The 16,246-nt window shown below is 48.6% G+C and overlaps 1 protein-coding gene across 3 annotated transcripts in view; it reads right to left on the bottom strand.

The window, feature by feature from the left end:
* LOC120981134 (BTG3 associated nuclear protein) overlaps positions 1-16,246 on the bottom strand; it is a 317,594-nt gene that overhangs the window by 91,418 nt on the left and 209,930 nt on the right. The gene's annotated exons all lie outside the window — the stretch shown is intronic.

The raw sequence follows: 16,246 nt of genomic DNA, 5'->3' as shown, positions 1-16,246 counted from the left end.
AGTCCATAGTCTCGCTGCTCTTACAGTAAAGAGTCCATAGTCTCACTGCTCTTACAGTAAAGAGTCCATAGTCTCACTGCTTTTACAGTAAAGAGTCCATAGTCTCACTGCTCTTACAGTAAAGGGCCCATAGTCTCACTGCTCTCACAGTAAAGAGTCCATAGTCTCACTGCTCTTACAGTAAAGAGCCCATAGTCTCACTGCTCTCACAGTAAAGAGTCCATAGTCTCACTGCTCTTACAGTAAAGAGCCCATAGTCTCACTGCTCTTACAGTAAAGAGTCCATAGTCTCACTGCTCTTACCGTAAAGAGTCCAAGTCTCACTGCTCTTACCGTAAAGAGTCCAAGTCTCACTGCTCTTACAGTAAAGAGTCCATAGTCTCACTGCTCTTACAGTATAGAGTCCATAGTCTCACTGCTCTTACCGTAAAGAGTCTATAGTCTCACTGCTCTTACAGTAAAGAGTCCACAGTCTCGCTGCTCTTACAGTAAAGAGTCTATAGTCTCACTGCTCTTACAGTAAAGAGTCCATAGTCTCACTGCTTTTAACGTACAAACCTTCTTTCCTTCAGACGCAGAGGATGTCCCCTCGTCACAGTCACAGTCCTGGGGATAAATAGATGATGGGAGTGATCTCTGTACTGACCCCTGATATATTTATAGTTATTAGATCTCCCCTCAGTCGTCTTTTTTCTAAACTAAATAACCCTAATTTTGATAATCTTTCAGGGTCCTGTAGTCCGCCCATTCCAGTTATTACTTCAGTTGCCCTCCTCTGGACCCTCTCCAGCTCTGCTATGTCTGCCTTGTTCACAGGAGCCCAGAACTGTACACAGTCCTCCATGTGTGGTCTGACTAGGGATTTGTAAAGTGGTAGCACTATGTTCTCATCTCATCTATGCCCCTTCTGATGCCCCCATTATCTTATTGGCCTTGGCAGCAGCTGCCTGACACCAGATTCTACAGCTTAGTTTGCGGTTCACTAAAATTCCTAGGTCCTTTTCCATGTCAGTGTTACCGAGTGTTTTACCATTTAGTATGTACGGGTGACGTGTAGTATGTACGGGTGACGTGTAGTATGTACGGGTGACGTGTAGTATGTACGGGTGACGTGTAGTATGTACGGGTGACGTGTAGTATGTACGGGTGACGTGTAGTATGTACGGGTGACGTGTAGTATGTACGGGTGACGTGTAGTATGTACGGGTGACGGGTGTAGTATGTACGGGTGACGTGCGTAGTATGTACGGGTGACGTGCAGTATGTGCGGTCCAAATCCAGGGGGATCACCCAGCTGTGTTCACTGCAGTAAGTGGAAGCTGTGACCGTCACTGTATAGGTTACACACGCACAGCATTATGGTCTGTAGTGAGAACCTCAATGGAGCACATCCTATAATCAATAACTATCCAGCATCAAAGATGCCTTTACATGAGCGCCAGAACTAATTGGGGCGTCCATCCCTAATCATAGCCGCCGGTAACATGCTGCTGTAAGGGGATTGTTCATCCTCAGTTTCCCTCACTTGGCACACTGTTCACATGAGGCGATGTGCTGCCAAAAACAAGGTGATTTTTGGTGCCGCATGGAAGTATTTGCTCATTTGTTGGGCGATCGTCAGCACTTTACGCAGCGTAATTATTGTGAACGAGTGTTCATATAAACATGCTTTACCAATGACCTTTCGATTCCCAGGTTATATAAAGGGGCTCTTGCAGGGTTTTCCGGGAATTTTATACTGAGGACTAGTGTTCAGCGAATCAGATCATAGATCCAAAGTCGATTTGTTCTAACACTTTGTTTTTTTTTCTAAAGAACTGTAGATTTTTATTAGTTCTATTGTATATATTTTCAATAATACAGAAAAAAGAACAAAGAATGAGACATCACAGCACGTGCAGGGGCATTCAAAGGACCACTGAGATGGGGAAGAGTACAAGAGCAGTGTATGTAGCAGTCCGAGTCCCCTATTTATGATCAATGGCCTAATACAGGCACCCAAGGACAAGACAACCGACAAAACACAGGGGGAGGACTGGTAGGGGAAAGCGAGGGTGAGACCTCTCCGGGTATGTCGGGTGGGAGTCCCAGAGTAGCCATGTCGCTTGGAATTGCTCCACTGCATTGTGAGATGCCGTGAGATACCTAAGGATCTGGTATCATCAACCCTGGCCAACAGCATGGACTTGGTAGGACGGGTGGTCTGCTTCCAAGACTTGGCAATCAGGGATTTGGCTGCAGTACATAAGGAGAGAAACAGCCTGGAGGAGCACGTATTCAATCCCAGGGGACTGGAGATTGAGTAGGTAGACCTATGGGTCTAGCGGCACGGGGGACATAAAGAGGGACCGAGTCATCTCCTTTACCTCTTCCCAAAAATGTGGTGATAAGGGGGCATGTCCAAAAAAATATGGCAGAGGGAACCCACATCGCTCAGGCACTGCCAGCAGATGGATGGGATAGTGGGTTTTATAGAGTGTAGGAGGGCAGGGGTATAGTACCCCAGCGAAAGGGACCTAACGACGACCAGACCTGGACCATTGGGGCGGTTAAGCTGGAGGGAATAGCTGGGGTGTAGAGGAAAGAGATCATGGAGGAGTGCCGTGAGGCTAAGGCAAATCGTCCATGACAAGTATCCCATATGTGTTTAGTAAAAGCCATCGGTTCCAATAGGGGGGGTGCGAGAGGGTACAGGAGTCCACTGCCACAACAGGGTATACGGATGGACTGGGGCAAACCAGAGCTTTTCGATTTCTACCCATTTGGCAAATACCATCTGGGATCCCCAGAATGGGATTACACGGAGATGGGTAGCCCAGTATTATTGCATACATTAGGGACAGACAGGCCACCTCTGTGCGTAGCCGCAAGCATGACCTTGCAGGGAATGCGATGACATTTACCTTGCCACACAATATCACGAATAGCCAGTTGGAGGAGACGCAGTTCTGACATGGGGACACATACTCGAAGGGTCTCAAAATAGTAAAGCAGTTTCGGGAGAAGGGACATCTTCAGTGCTTCTATGCCGTCTAGCAATCATATGTACAGAGGTTTCCACTTAAAGGGAGTTTGACCATCGCAGAAGGGGCAGATTAATTAAAGATATGTTCTCAATGTATATGTAATAAAGATTCACTTTTCTTTATTCATTTAATGTTAAAGTTAACAAAGATTTAAGAAGGCGCGTTTGTGTATATGTTTATTTTACTGCAATTTACTTTGATACATGCATCATCAATTATATTTGAAATGTAGATTATGTGTTCCCACCTCATGTGATATGAAGCAATATTACGTGTGAAACACTCAATTTTCTGTATGTTATATTGAAATTTCTATAAAATTTTAATAAAAAATAATTTTGTTCTAAAAACAGAGACTGGCTTGCAGGTAGGCTCCTGAAATGACAAAGGGTTTCAAATAGAAAAGACCAGGCGAGCCGATTGATGACCTTCTCTGTGTCAAGGCTCAGCATCACTGCAGGTCGCCACGTCAATCAGGTTGAGGACCCAACGGGTGTTATCTCCTCCCTGTCGATAAGTAATGAATCCCACTTGATCTTTATGGAGCCACGCATTCAGACGGGCTGCAATGATGCGGGTGAAGAGTCTTAAGTCTGTAGCTTGAGCAGTCCGGGGGTCCTTGCCTGCTTTATGGATTACCACAATGTGGGAGGATAGCATGGATGAAGGGGTTGGGGAACCTAGAAGGAACTAATTAAATAGGGCCAGGAGATGGGGGGAGAGCTCAGATCAGAATGTCTTATATGTCCATGAACCCATCAGGCCCTAGAGATCTGCCCGAGGGGAGGGTTTTGATCACATCCGTTAGTTTTTTGGCGGATATGGGGCTGTTTAAGGAGGCCTCCTGGGAGAGTTTAGGTAACTGACAGGAGGATAGATAGTCCCGTATGTGGGGGAGGGCGCGTGTTTGTAACGTTTAGATTGTACAGCTGGGCGTAGTAGTCACAAAAGCAGCAGGCGATAGCATCGGGTGGTATTGGGGACAGCCAGCCGAGTCTTTCACCACTTGGAGAGCACGATTGGAGGTAGCGTCCCGTAATTGACGGGCTAGGATCGTGTGTGCTTTGTTACCCTTCTCATAATATCACTATCTAGAGTAAAGCAACATACGTTCAACATTGTGCATGGCGGTTTCTTACAGCTTTGTGCGGGCCGCCACAAGCTCTCGGAGAAGAGAAAGTTGGGTATGTAGCCTGGTATGTAGTTGGGTTTGTAGAGAGTTGATTTTCGCAGTGAGTTCGCCGAAATGCACTGGCCACGTACTGAGCAATGCACTGGCCACGTACTACTGCCTTGTAGGCTTCCCAGAGCACAGCCAGAGAGGAGACCGAGTTGGCGTTCTCGCTAAAGAATGTTTTGATGTAACGCTTGACGTCTGCACGGGTGGACAGGGATTTTAACAAGGATCGTTTAGGCGCCAATGAAAGGTGCGCTGCGGTAAGTGTTAGAGGGAAAGAATGAAAGTGACAGGGGAGTGGTCCGACCAGGAAATGAGCCCAATAGAAATCATCCTCAGGGTCAGGGAATTACCAAAGAAGTAGTCTATCCAGGTGTGGCGCTTATGGGGGGGGGGGGGAGTAAAAGGTAAGCATTCTGCCCGAGGGGTTATCCACCCTCCAGAGGTCATAGAGGGCGAATCGCTGAATCATGCTGCGAAAGTCCCTTGCTATGCAACATTGGGTAGAAGGGGATGGGGTAGAAAGGAGGAACGACCTATCTGCATTCTCAGAGAAGATTATATTAAATCCCCTCCCAGGATCCACGCAGCCGGGGGCCCGGCACAAGAACAGAAGCTGTGAGGTGTTAGGGGCATAGATATTACAGAGCACGATAGGGCGGCCCTGGAAAACCCCTTCTAGGATGACATAGCGGCCAGCTGTGTCAATATGGGAGGTGGTCACCGAAATGGGACAGGACGATGACAGCAGTATGGCGACGCCCGCTTTTCGACGGCTATGGTTAGCTAGAAAAGCATGGGGGTAGTAGTGTTTAGCGAAATTAAAGGATCCCGCCTGGTCAAAGTGGGTTTCCTGTAGAAATCCGCCTGCAAATTGTGGAGCTCCCAAAGTACTAAACATCTCTTGGCGTTGGAACCCAACCCCTTGACGTTTGAGGTGACACACTTAACCATGGGGGGAAGGGGCTGGTAAAAACAAAGCTATGTGTCTTACCTACTTCAAGGATAGGTACTGTGGGGGAAGTAAGAAGGCGTCCACTCCAGGGAGAGGTGACCTCCAGGCTGTTTCCTGTAGGGGGAGAAAGAGGCCTAGGAAGGAGAAGGAGGAAAGATGAAAGCACCAGAAGAGAGAAGGGGAGGGAGACTAGGAGAACAATAGGCGGTGGGGAAGGACACAGACATCACAAAAAACAAATAATCAATGCAATATGAAGAGAAAACAGACTATGGAAGTCTGTGGAGGGACCGACTGCTGACCTTCGTTTAAGCAGAGCGGACTCACTGAACCCCACTATCTGGGGACCGAATTAGTCATGTCCCTAGAAAGGGGGGGAGATGACTTGAGCAGAACCAGTAGGTCAAGAACAGCAAAAACGAATGTAACAAACAAGCAGCGACCACGCCGCTAAAGAACTTCTTAGGCCCCAAGCGGGCGATGAACGTAGAGTCCCCGATAAGACAAGGGAGGATGCTCAAAGACTCCAGCGAGTCAATCTTCCAGGGTCGGTGTGCACCAATCTCGTGGAACAAGCTGCACCCTCAGGATCAGCAGACATCACTATGGGCGAGGGAAGCCGACGTTGGGTGAGTGGAGCGGGCAGGGACACCATAGAAATCTCCCAGTCAGAGAGGTCAGGTACAGGCAAGTCCAGCACGGCACAGAATGGGTCAAGGTCACCATAGGAATGTAAGACCACGGAGCGGCCATCCAACCGAGCAGTCAGGGTAAAGGGAAACCCCCAGCGGTAGGGGATCCGACGATCTCTCAGAGCTTCCAGTCGGGGGCGGAGATGGCGTAGTTTCTGTAATGTGATCCATGATAAGTCCTGGAAGAGTTGTGTGCGGGTCCCCTGGAATGCCAGAAACGGGAGTCTCTGACTTTCAGCATAATAGCTTCTTTCCGGATGAAGTCATGGACGCAGCAAATAACGTCCCTGGGATGGGGAGATGATCCCTTGGGCCGAAGGACTCTGTGGGCCCTGTCCAGTATAGTAGTGTAAGACGGGGGTCCCCCATGATCGAGTTGAAGAGAGCGTCCAGGGTCCCTTGTAGAGCCTCCTTCCCGGCAAATTCTGATGTTATTCCTCCTCCCGCGGTTGTCTAGGTCTTCCAGGTGACGCTGTAGTTTACGGAGCCCCACGACCCAAGAGGACACCGTGCCATGGACTTGAGAGACATAAGACCATGTGGCGTCATGATCTTTCTCCAGGGTATCCACAAGGGTGGCAATAGAGTGTAGGTCACCCCCACTGACTGTGCTACAACATGTGCGGGCGCCATCTTGGGTGTAGTGCCGTCTTGCAGGGCCCATGACTGACTGGATGCGGGGGCCACATTGCGAGGACTGGAGGGCGCCTGAGCGGTGGGTGGGTTCATTGCCCACCTGGTCCCATCTCTCCCTGCAGCGCTGTGGGAGCGCATCCTCTGTGACCAGGGTCAGGGCGGGTGGAAAAAATGGTGGCGATGGCAGCGCACTCTGACAGGGCCGCAGGACGAAGTCCAGTAGCATTGCGTTGTGGAGGGTATGTGGCAGGTAGGGCCCCCTGTGGGGGGCTTCTTAGGAAGTTTTTTGCCCGTTGAGGAACAGTGTAGAGGGCTTGGGGCACTGAGGACAGCGGCGTGGTGGCGGAGCTCAGCTCTCACGCGTCTTCCTCCATCAGGTGCCAGGCCAAACCCTGAACACTTCGTTTTAATGCTGTATGGAATCTGAAGTTGGGTTTGGGATTGGCTGGTACCTCGGTACCAAACCCGACTTCAGATTGCCAATTTGAAATGTTTAGAAATTAATTCACTGAAGTTTCACGCGACTTCGGTTGAAACTAATTTTGCCTCAACGGAGGCAATATATTTTAGGGTCCATTTACACGTCCGCAGTATTTTACGGATCCGCAAAACACCGGGCCGGCACCCCAATAGAAATGTCTATTCTTCTCCACAGCTGCGGACAAGAATAGGACATTTTCTATTTTTTTACGGAGCTGCGGACAGAAAGTAGGGGGCCGTGCACCAGAAATGCGGATGCGTACAGCACACTGTGCGCTGTCCGCACCTTTTCCGGCCCCATTGAAAATGAATGGGCCCGCACCTGACCTGTTCCGCATAATTGCGGAATGGATCTGGACCCATTCAACGGACGTGTGAATGGGCCCCTAATGCTGTACGGAGAACGTTCTCTGCACAGCATTAAAACGAAGAGTCAGAACAAATCGACTTCGGATCTATGGTCTAAGTTCGATTCGATAGGTCATCAGTATCTGATCGGTGGGGTCCGACACCCGAGACCCCCACAGATAAGCTGTTTGAGAGGACACCATCACTCGCAGATCAACACTGCTTGTTTCCATGGTCACGACCACCCTACAGTCCATTAGTGGTCGTCGTGCTTGCGTACTATAGGAGAAAGCACCAGCCGATGTGTGCTTCCATGTTCCCAGCCACCAAACAAGCCAGTGCTTTTTCCTATAGCGTGCAAGCACGACCACTGCTGCTGGACTGTAGGGTGGTTGTAACCATGGATGAAAAATGAATCCAGCCAGCAAAGGAGGCAATATGGAGAATCACAGTACATTAGTAAGTGGCTGGTATTAACTTCCTCTACATGATAAATGCAATTTGCTTAAGTGAGAGGACCCCTTTAACCTTGTAAATCCTGGATGATCATGTAAAAAGGCCTTATGCAGTTCAGCAGAGATGGCTGTAAATCTGTTATTGCCGGCATCATATGCAGTAAATGCTGTAGGGACCCCCCATTATTGGCACTACCCCTAACTCCAGTGATAAATCTGTATCACGTTTGGTATTACTGTGCCAGTGTATCCTATTAACCACATGATGCCCATTCACAGCCTTAAAGGAGCCACCTATGGATTTCATCTTGGTTACTTACTATCATTTACTGCTTCCTCAGCAATTAACACAGAAACAGCTCTGCGGCTTGTAAAAATACAGTCACTTTCTAAATGCTCCGAAATTATCTATTTCCCCTTTCTGAAGGTAGGAGCGCGGCATTTCCAGCTGGAGCGTTTACTTTTTCTATTTCTCTCGTTTTTTCTTTCTAACAATCCTGTTTGTTTCCGTGTTGATTATTTGAAGCAGATGTGCTGTGTCCGAGGAACTGCCCCTCGATGGAGCGCGCAGCTGGCCCGGAAGTGCAGGGTTTCAGGAATTAAAGGGGAATTACTCGGCCCCAAGATCCACCAACTATCCAATCTAAGATTAGGAAATGTATAAAAGGAGTGCTCCCTTCATACACCCATCCTGGCATGCCATGACACTATGATTTGAGGGTGTCTGACCTCTGTAATCCTGCTCCCATTGCTCGTGCACTCTCTGTACTGTGGCGCCCTGCACAGGAGGTGGTGTGCATAGAATGTATACACATACCATATACATATACAGGTAACAGAACCCAACATTCACAATAGGTTACAGCTTATCTACTTCTCCTCCCTGCACAAGTCACAGCATGCCCACAAACAAAACTTCCCCATAGAGTCAATGAGTCACCTCCTGTCTGTTATGTCCTATGGCACAGCAGCTCAGACAAGATGGGTGCCCTCAATTTTGAACAGAAAAAAATAAAATAATCGTGTCTAGTTTAAATTAGCAAAAATAAATAAATATCGGTGATACATTCCCTTAGATTTCTGCCCTGTGGGAGAAGCGTGTCGGGCGCTGACATATCGGCTCACGCTGCACTGCACATGCCCCATCTGTCAGCACCAGCAAGCGAGCAGGCTAGAAATATCCGTACACGCGTGACCACGTGACTGGTGGATTGAGAACACACACTATTACTGAAGCAGTACAATACTAAAGACAGATATACAGCACAAATACGTTTGTGTCTGATCAGGCAGCACCTTAGCCCCATTTTCCTGGGTAACTCTCTTTAAGGGAAGGGTAGGACCTTTACTAAAATACAATTAGGTGCCTTAGGACCAAAATGATGGACTAGTTATAAGTCACCAGCATCTAAGAGCAAGGAGCAGATACAATACACCAACCATCCCCTAAGAGTGGAGGGCAGGGTGCATGGTCTGGGTCACAGCTGGGAGGCCGAATAGTGGCCAGACATCAATGAACCATTTGCAGCTAACCCTACACCAATCTGTGTAGTAAATGGCTGACTGCCGTCCTCACAGCTGCCAGATCGCTGCTATGACAGGAATGCCATGTTTACTTTGTGATCCTGTTTTATTGCTAAAAGTTGGAGATGCAAAAGTTGAAGAACTGTGAAATAATCCTATAATCAGCAAACAATGATTGGGGCGGGTCAGGACGGCATTACCCTTGTGCTGTGAGCGGAGGCCGGACCACCTTCCAGTGCCCTCTACTGGTGAGAGACCATTACACAGCCAGATAGAAATCACAGCGAGGAAGGACGGTGCGATTAGCTGCAGGTTTACACAGTGTTATTACATGGGGCATGTTCGGCATCACCCAGTAATACCAGAGCGCACTTCTTCACCTCCCTTATCTGCTACAATAGGGTTTCTACAGTGCAGCACCTTTTGGATCATTCATCAATATCAGATCTGTGGCCCCCTCACCTCAGCTGCTGGGCGCGACACTAAAAGAGCTCGGCTCCATACCCTGGGCGGCCGCTGTGAATGGTACTGCAGCTCTAAGGCCTCTTTCACATCGGGCGTCTCGTGTGAGGGCCGGATAGGATGCAGGTGTATCGCGGGAAAGTCGTGCAATTTTGCCTGCGAGCGGGGTGAGTTTTGTATGCGATTGTGTTGCGTCCTTCAGTTTTTTTCCGCAGAAGTGCAATGCATTTTGCATGCGAGAAAAAACTGAATGTGGGACCCAGACCCAAACCCAGACTTCTTCACTGATCGGTATTCTGTAAATTCTATATTTTCCCTTATAACATGGTTATAAATTAGGGATGGAGGGGTTAAAAAATAAAAATTTAACTCACCTCATCCACTTGTTTGCGCAGCCCGGCTTGTCTTCTTTCTTCTTCTTTGAGGACCTGGGAGAAAAGGACCTTTGGTGACATCACTGCCCTCATCACATGGTCCATCAACGGACCATGGTGATGGATCATGTGAAGGACCATGAGATGGACATGTGATAATTTGCAGTGATGTCACCAAAGGTCCTTTTCTCCCAGGTCCTCAAAGAAGAAGAAAGAAGACGAGCCGGGCTGCGCGAACAAGTGGATGAGGTGAGTTTAATTTTTATTTTTTAACCCCTCCATCCCTAATTTACTTAGCATTCTGTATTAAGAATGCTATTATTTTCCCTTATAACCATGTTATAAGGGAAAATAATAATGATCGGTTCCCCATCCCGATCGTCACCTAGCAACCAGGCGTGAAAATCGCACCGCATCCACACTTGCTTGTGGATGCTTGCGATTTTCACTCAGCCCCATTCACTTCTATGGGGCCTTTGGTGCGTGAAAAACGCACAATATAGAGCTTGCTGCGATTTTCACGCAAAGCACAAGTGATGCGTGAAAATCACCGCTCATGTGCACAGCCCCATAAAAGTGAATGGGTCCGGATTCAGTGCTGGTGCAATGCGTTCAACTCACGCATTGCACCCGCGCGGAATTCTCGACTGTGTGAAAGGGGCCTAATTGGTGCGAGTGTATGGGCTCAGCCCCCCACAATCTGCTGTGGTCCAGTATTTTGTCTCTTCTACCCCCTCTCCTCCTCAAACCAGCAGTACCTGTAGAAAAATCCATACTGACCCCTGCTCCCGAATGCCCCCTTCCAGCTTCCTGCCTCTCTTTACTGGACTTCTGGTTCCTGTCTGTCAACTTCCCCACGGACAGTGTAACATGCACCACTGCAGCCAATCACTGGCCTCAGTGGTGATGTGTCCGTTCCTTCTTGGGGACACGTCACTGCTGAGGCCAGTCGTTGGCTGCACATGACCCTGTCTGTGTGGAAGGTGACAGATGGGGACCGGAAGTGTAGTGAAGACGGCCCAGGAGCCTGAACAGAGCGGGGTGGGCACGGATTTCTCCACCAGTGCTGCAGGCTAAGCTGCTGCTCCATCATCGGCCTTGTTGATCCTGCTTATTACGGTTCTGTAGATATTGGAGCTCACTTCTCATCTTCCCCATCACTGTAACATTCAAATATCAAAAGATCTTGCGATGTCAACCTCCTTACAGAAAATACAACTTTCCGGCGAGCTTCTAATTGCAGCATTGGATCCATCATCACAATGCACAAGAAAAAGTTTTATATCTATAGAAGATTATTTATTTGTTTCGTTCCCTTGTTTGCTGGAGAAACTATTGAGCACAGAACGCGGTCGAGCTGCCAAACGTAAACGAACAGCGGGTCTTGTGGTTTTAGTTTGACATCAAAGCCCCGGCACATAAAGGCAGCTCAGAAGGCTCAGTGCTATTTTTATATCTGCAACAGACGGTGTTAAAGGGATATTGTCCGACCCTTTCCCGTTATGAGGAAGGCGCCCAAAATCTGCGTAGAAAACTGGCATCCCCTAAATATTAAAGCTAGCCGACGATAAAACCGGAGATCCACTGACACCAGATATTCTGAAGGCACAGATTCAGCAGTGTAAAGATGGCCACGCACCTTAGATAGCTGTCGGCTGAACACTCACTTGGCTAGGATTGCTCGCCTTGGCTGGGCATGCAAGTGCGTCCGATTCTTCTGTCCCCCATCATCTGCCGTCGGGGAACAGTCAGGACAACCCCTGTACACATCAGTCACCCTGTCCTGTTGAAAGCAGCAGGGTTGGTTCAGAAATCTCTCAGGGCACTTGAGTTGTACAAAGTAATGGCCGGTGCTGTATGGGGGCCAGGAGGAGAAGGTCAGCGGAGAGAGGGGTTATGCAAGTGCTGCCAGAACATTTCATGGAGAAGGCTTTGAGATCAAGTCATTTCTGAATCGCTCCTCATCATATAGCCTATGGCCTCCAGTACATTGGCCGCACCAGGAGAGGATGAACAAGAGCCGCTGCCATATTACCAAGGGCCACACCAAACACAGTGTCCAGGCGTTTTCTGCGGGTACACAACAGCCATTGTACAAGTCCCTCTGACTCCGATCCTGTCCTCACAGGTTGCAGATGTTCTGATCTACAAGCTCCAAATCCTTGAACCGTACGGTCTGAACGCGTGACTGTAACTGCTGATCACCTGTATCGCCTCATGCACACGACCGTTGTTGTGTTCCGTCCCGCAAAATGGGGTTCCGTTGTTCCGTGATCTGTTTCCGTGTGTCTTACATGAAGAAAAGTTAAAAAAAATCTAAGTCAAGTTTGCCATGCAAATGATAGGGAAAAAAACGGACGCGAATGACAATCTTGTGTGCCTCCGCGTTTTTTCACGGTCTCGTTGACTTGAATGGGTCCGCGAACCGTTTTCCGTGAAAAAAATAGGACAGGTTATATTTTTTTGACGGACTGGAACCACGGATCACGGACGCGGATGACAAACGGTGCATTAGCCGAGTTTTCAACGGACTCATTGAAAGTCAATGGATCCGCAGAAAATCACAAAAAACGGAACAACGGACACGGAATAAAACAACGGTCGTGTGCATGAGGCCTAAATATCATAGGTCTAAGCAGCCAAGCAGTTCACAGGCGCCTACCAGTTATTCATGTGGACACAATAAAGCACGTAGGTCTGTGACTGCCATTACTGCATCTAAATGATGTATATACCCTGAGCAACTTCAGTAATAATTCTCTTACTTGTGCCCATGCTTTCCACTGCGCAATCGCTCCCTTGCGGTCATCATACCTAGTGCACCTCTGCTCTGCGCATGCGCTGCTCAGTGCTTAGCCAACCAGGGACAACATCTGCATGGAGCTGGTCGGTTTTCATGGATTTCCTCTGGGTATTCTGCTTTTCTCCCAAACCACAGAGATATACAATTAGACAAATTGGCTTCCTACAAAATTGACTCTGGTGTGTGTTGTGGTGGAGCTCCTAGACGGCAGCCACTGACGTCCCAGGGAGTCGCCCCAAACACCCAACGATCCCTGTGAGAAGAGTGTATTACAAATGTTTGTCATCCCACTCGGCAGACAGTCACGTCTGCTATAGGAGCGCTGTCCTCCTGGCGCCCTCAATTCCCTGTGGACCGTCAATCTTTTAAATATGGCGCAAGCACAAGCGCCTAGGTCTACGTATTTATACCAGTAAGCCAGCAGCAATCCCCCAGCCGCGAACGGTCCTCTTAGGTACGCTCCCACGTATTGCTGTCACTGTGGCTACTGACTTTACCCTCTTTCTGTATCCGTGGTCTGCTGTCTCGTTACGCCAGGTAGATGGTCTCGTAGTGTTTTATACACCAGCACTTTACTACACATTATTCCCTGGACTAACGAGTCTGACTGTGTATCAGAGATTTAAAGTGAATTCATTAAAAGTGAATTTAGTTTGCTGCCATTTTCTGCATGTTTGCCCCATTATAGTGAATGGGACCGGACTTCCAGCAGCACGCGTGTCCAAACGTTAGCACGGATCCGGCAGGCTGTTCCGCTGCCGGTCAAGGCTAACGCCCGTGTGGAAGTAGCCGAGTACAATAATTACCTGAGGATCTGCAGAAACGACACAATGGTCACAAGAATCCACTTTATACATTCACACCAGATGATCAGGAAGCTGTGCCGATCTAGAAGCAGCTCTAATTTCATGCAACTGAAACTGAAATGGGCATCCAGGCGATAAAGTGTTAAAGAAAAAGGGTAAGAGAGGGCAGAATAACAAGCGAGTACCCGCGGCTGCTCCAGTCCGTGCTCCTCTACACTTCCTCTTCTCAGACTGACCGAGGAGACAACTCCAAACAGGTTCAGCAGCGACTGCAGCTCTCCAATCCCGTTTGTATTCTATCGTACCAGAAAATCCTTTTAATCACTGCCTGATGGGAAGGTCCGTGTAGTAGATCCGTCACAGGAGCTCGGGCTGGAGGAGAACTCTGCCTTTACATCACCTATCAATTGGCACCGGTTTTAAACACGGTGCAGCAATGCCGCGGCCATTCCCATTCATCCAAAGGTGCACGAAGTGTATAACAAACATGGTGGGGGGATGTATGGGAGGAGGTTGGCACAGAATTCTGGAACATCTCACTGCTGAGAGTCTGCTACAATTGTTACGGCTCAGACAATCCTTTATGGCCTCAATACATTCTACACCAGTATCCGTTCCAACATCCTGAACACAAATAACGTTTTCTGGAGATGATAAATTATTTAGAAATTAAACCACCATGGTCACATCAGAAATGTAAAATTAACCCTTTTTACCACACGGCATATGAAAAAAGAGTGATATGAAGCCAATACTAAGAACTGGAGGATGTGCACTTACAGGAGATGACATTGCACCTATCGCCTGCACACATACACAATGTGGTTTATCCAAAATAAATCCGTACGGTTTGAAGGCCCGGAGACTCCCTTCCGGAGCCTCGTGGTGTCTGCAGCCAGCCACAACTAAGTACGGCAGCAGTGGGATGACGCGCCTTCAGACCACACTGCCATTTAGTAAGTCATCCCCAGCATGTTTTATTGCCTGCGACCAAATCTAAGGACAAGTTAGCAATGAACTCTGAACAGGAGGCCTCAACTCCATCCCCACAAGAGCGGACTGAACCCATTACAGCGGGAGAAAGGTTCAGTGCGAACCTCTGACAACTTTCAGCTCACTGGTCACACTTACCCTTCCTGCAGAATGCGTTCACACGTGGCAGAATACTCAGAAATACACAGGGGTGGACTTTCATGCAGATCTTTCGGTGGATTTCTATGCAGATCACATCCCCACTAGAAATGAATGGAGACATGGCAGGGAGGCTCATAGGGTAACAGGGGCAAGTCCTCATACTGTGTATTTGCTGGTGGATTTGTCCACCATGAGTGAAGGCACCGATACTTCATTTATGGCTTCCTTGTTACGACTTCATTCTCATTAAGACATTTATCATGGAGTTACCTTCAGACCACGTCAGGGTAATCAGGACCTGGGATTCTGTCTGTTCCCCTGTATGAGGAGCCGACCGTCCTCACTTCTCATCTCCACTTAATAGGTCCTCAGAGGTGAAGAATGGTCAACACACAAACAGAAGATGCAAGAACAGAGAAAATGGACTGAATATACACAAACGGCTTCCACCTGCAGGAGCTTGTCAGACCTCCCGCTCTAAACCCATAAGCATCTATACGGAGTTGGCGCCCTCTCTGCTCCTATGAGAAAGCTTTCTACTAGCGTGTGGAGTTTGTCTGTGGGAAGTTTTGACCCTTCATCCAGAAAAGCACTTGTGAGGTCAAACTGTGATGTTGGAGGAGAGGCCTGTTCTGGTGTTGGGTGGGGTTGAGGTCGGGGGTCAGGTTCTTCCAGATGCCTCCAACCATACCTTTATAGAGCTTGCTTTGTGCACTGGGGCAGAGTTATACTGGAAAAGAAAAGGGCCTTCACACAAAGCTGGAAGCAGACATTGTCCAAAATGTCTACTCTGCTGAAACTTTAAGGGTCCGTGGCCGACCCCTGTAATAGACACTGCCCCTGTCACATGTGGACAGGTCACTGCCTTCCATGAGATTGTCACAACCCTGACCCGAAATCCTCTGTGCTGCTGGGACCCTGCTCCTTCCACTGTGTAACTCTCATTCTGTGACCTCCACAAGATCAGCGCACTCCTCTCCTGAAATCCTCTGTACTGCTGGGAGGACCCTGCTCCTTCCACTACGTAACTCTCATCCTGTGACCTCCACAAGATCAGCACACTCCTCTCCTGAAATCCTCTGTGCTGCTGGGAGGACCCTGCTCCTTCCACTATGTAACTCTCATCCTGTGACCTCCACAAGATCAGCACACTCCTCTCCTGAAATCCTCTGTACTGCTGGGACCCTGCTCCTTCCACTATGTAACTCTCATCCTGTGACCTCCACAAGATCAGCACACTCCTCTCCTGAAATCCTCTGTACTGCTGGGGGCCCTGCTCCTTCCACTATGTAACCCTCAGTCTGTGACCTCCACAAGATTAGCACACTCCTCTCCTGAAATCCCCTGTGCTGCAGCAAGATATCAGCTATATTT

This window comes from Bufo bufo, chromosome 10 (genome assembly GCF_905171765.1).
Source record: "Bufo bufo chromosome 10, aBufBuf1.1, whole genome shotgun sequence".
NCBI classification, from domain to species: domain Eukaryota; kingdom Metazoa; phylum Chordata; class Amphibia; order Anura; family Bufonidae; genus Bufo; species Bufo bufo.
This window is presented reverse-complemented; position numbering and strand designations above follow the sequence as displayed.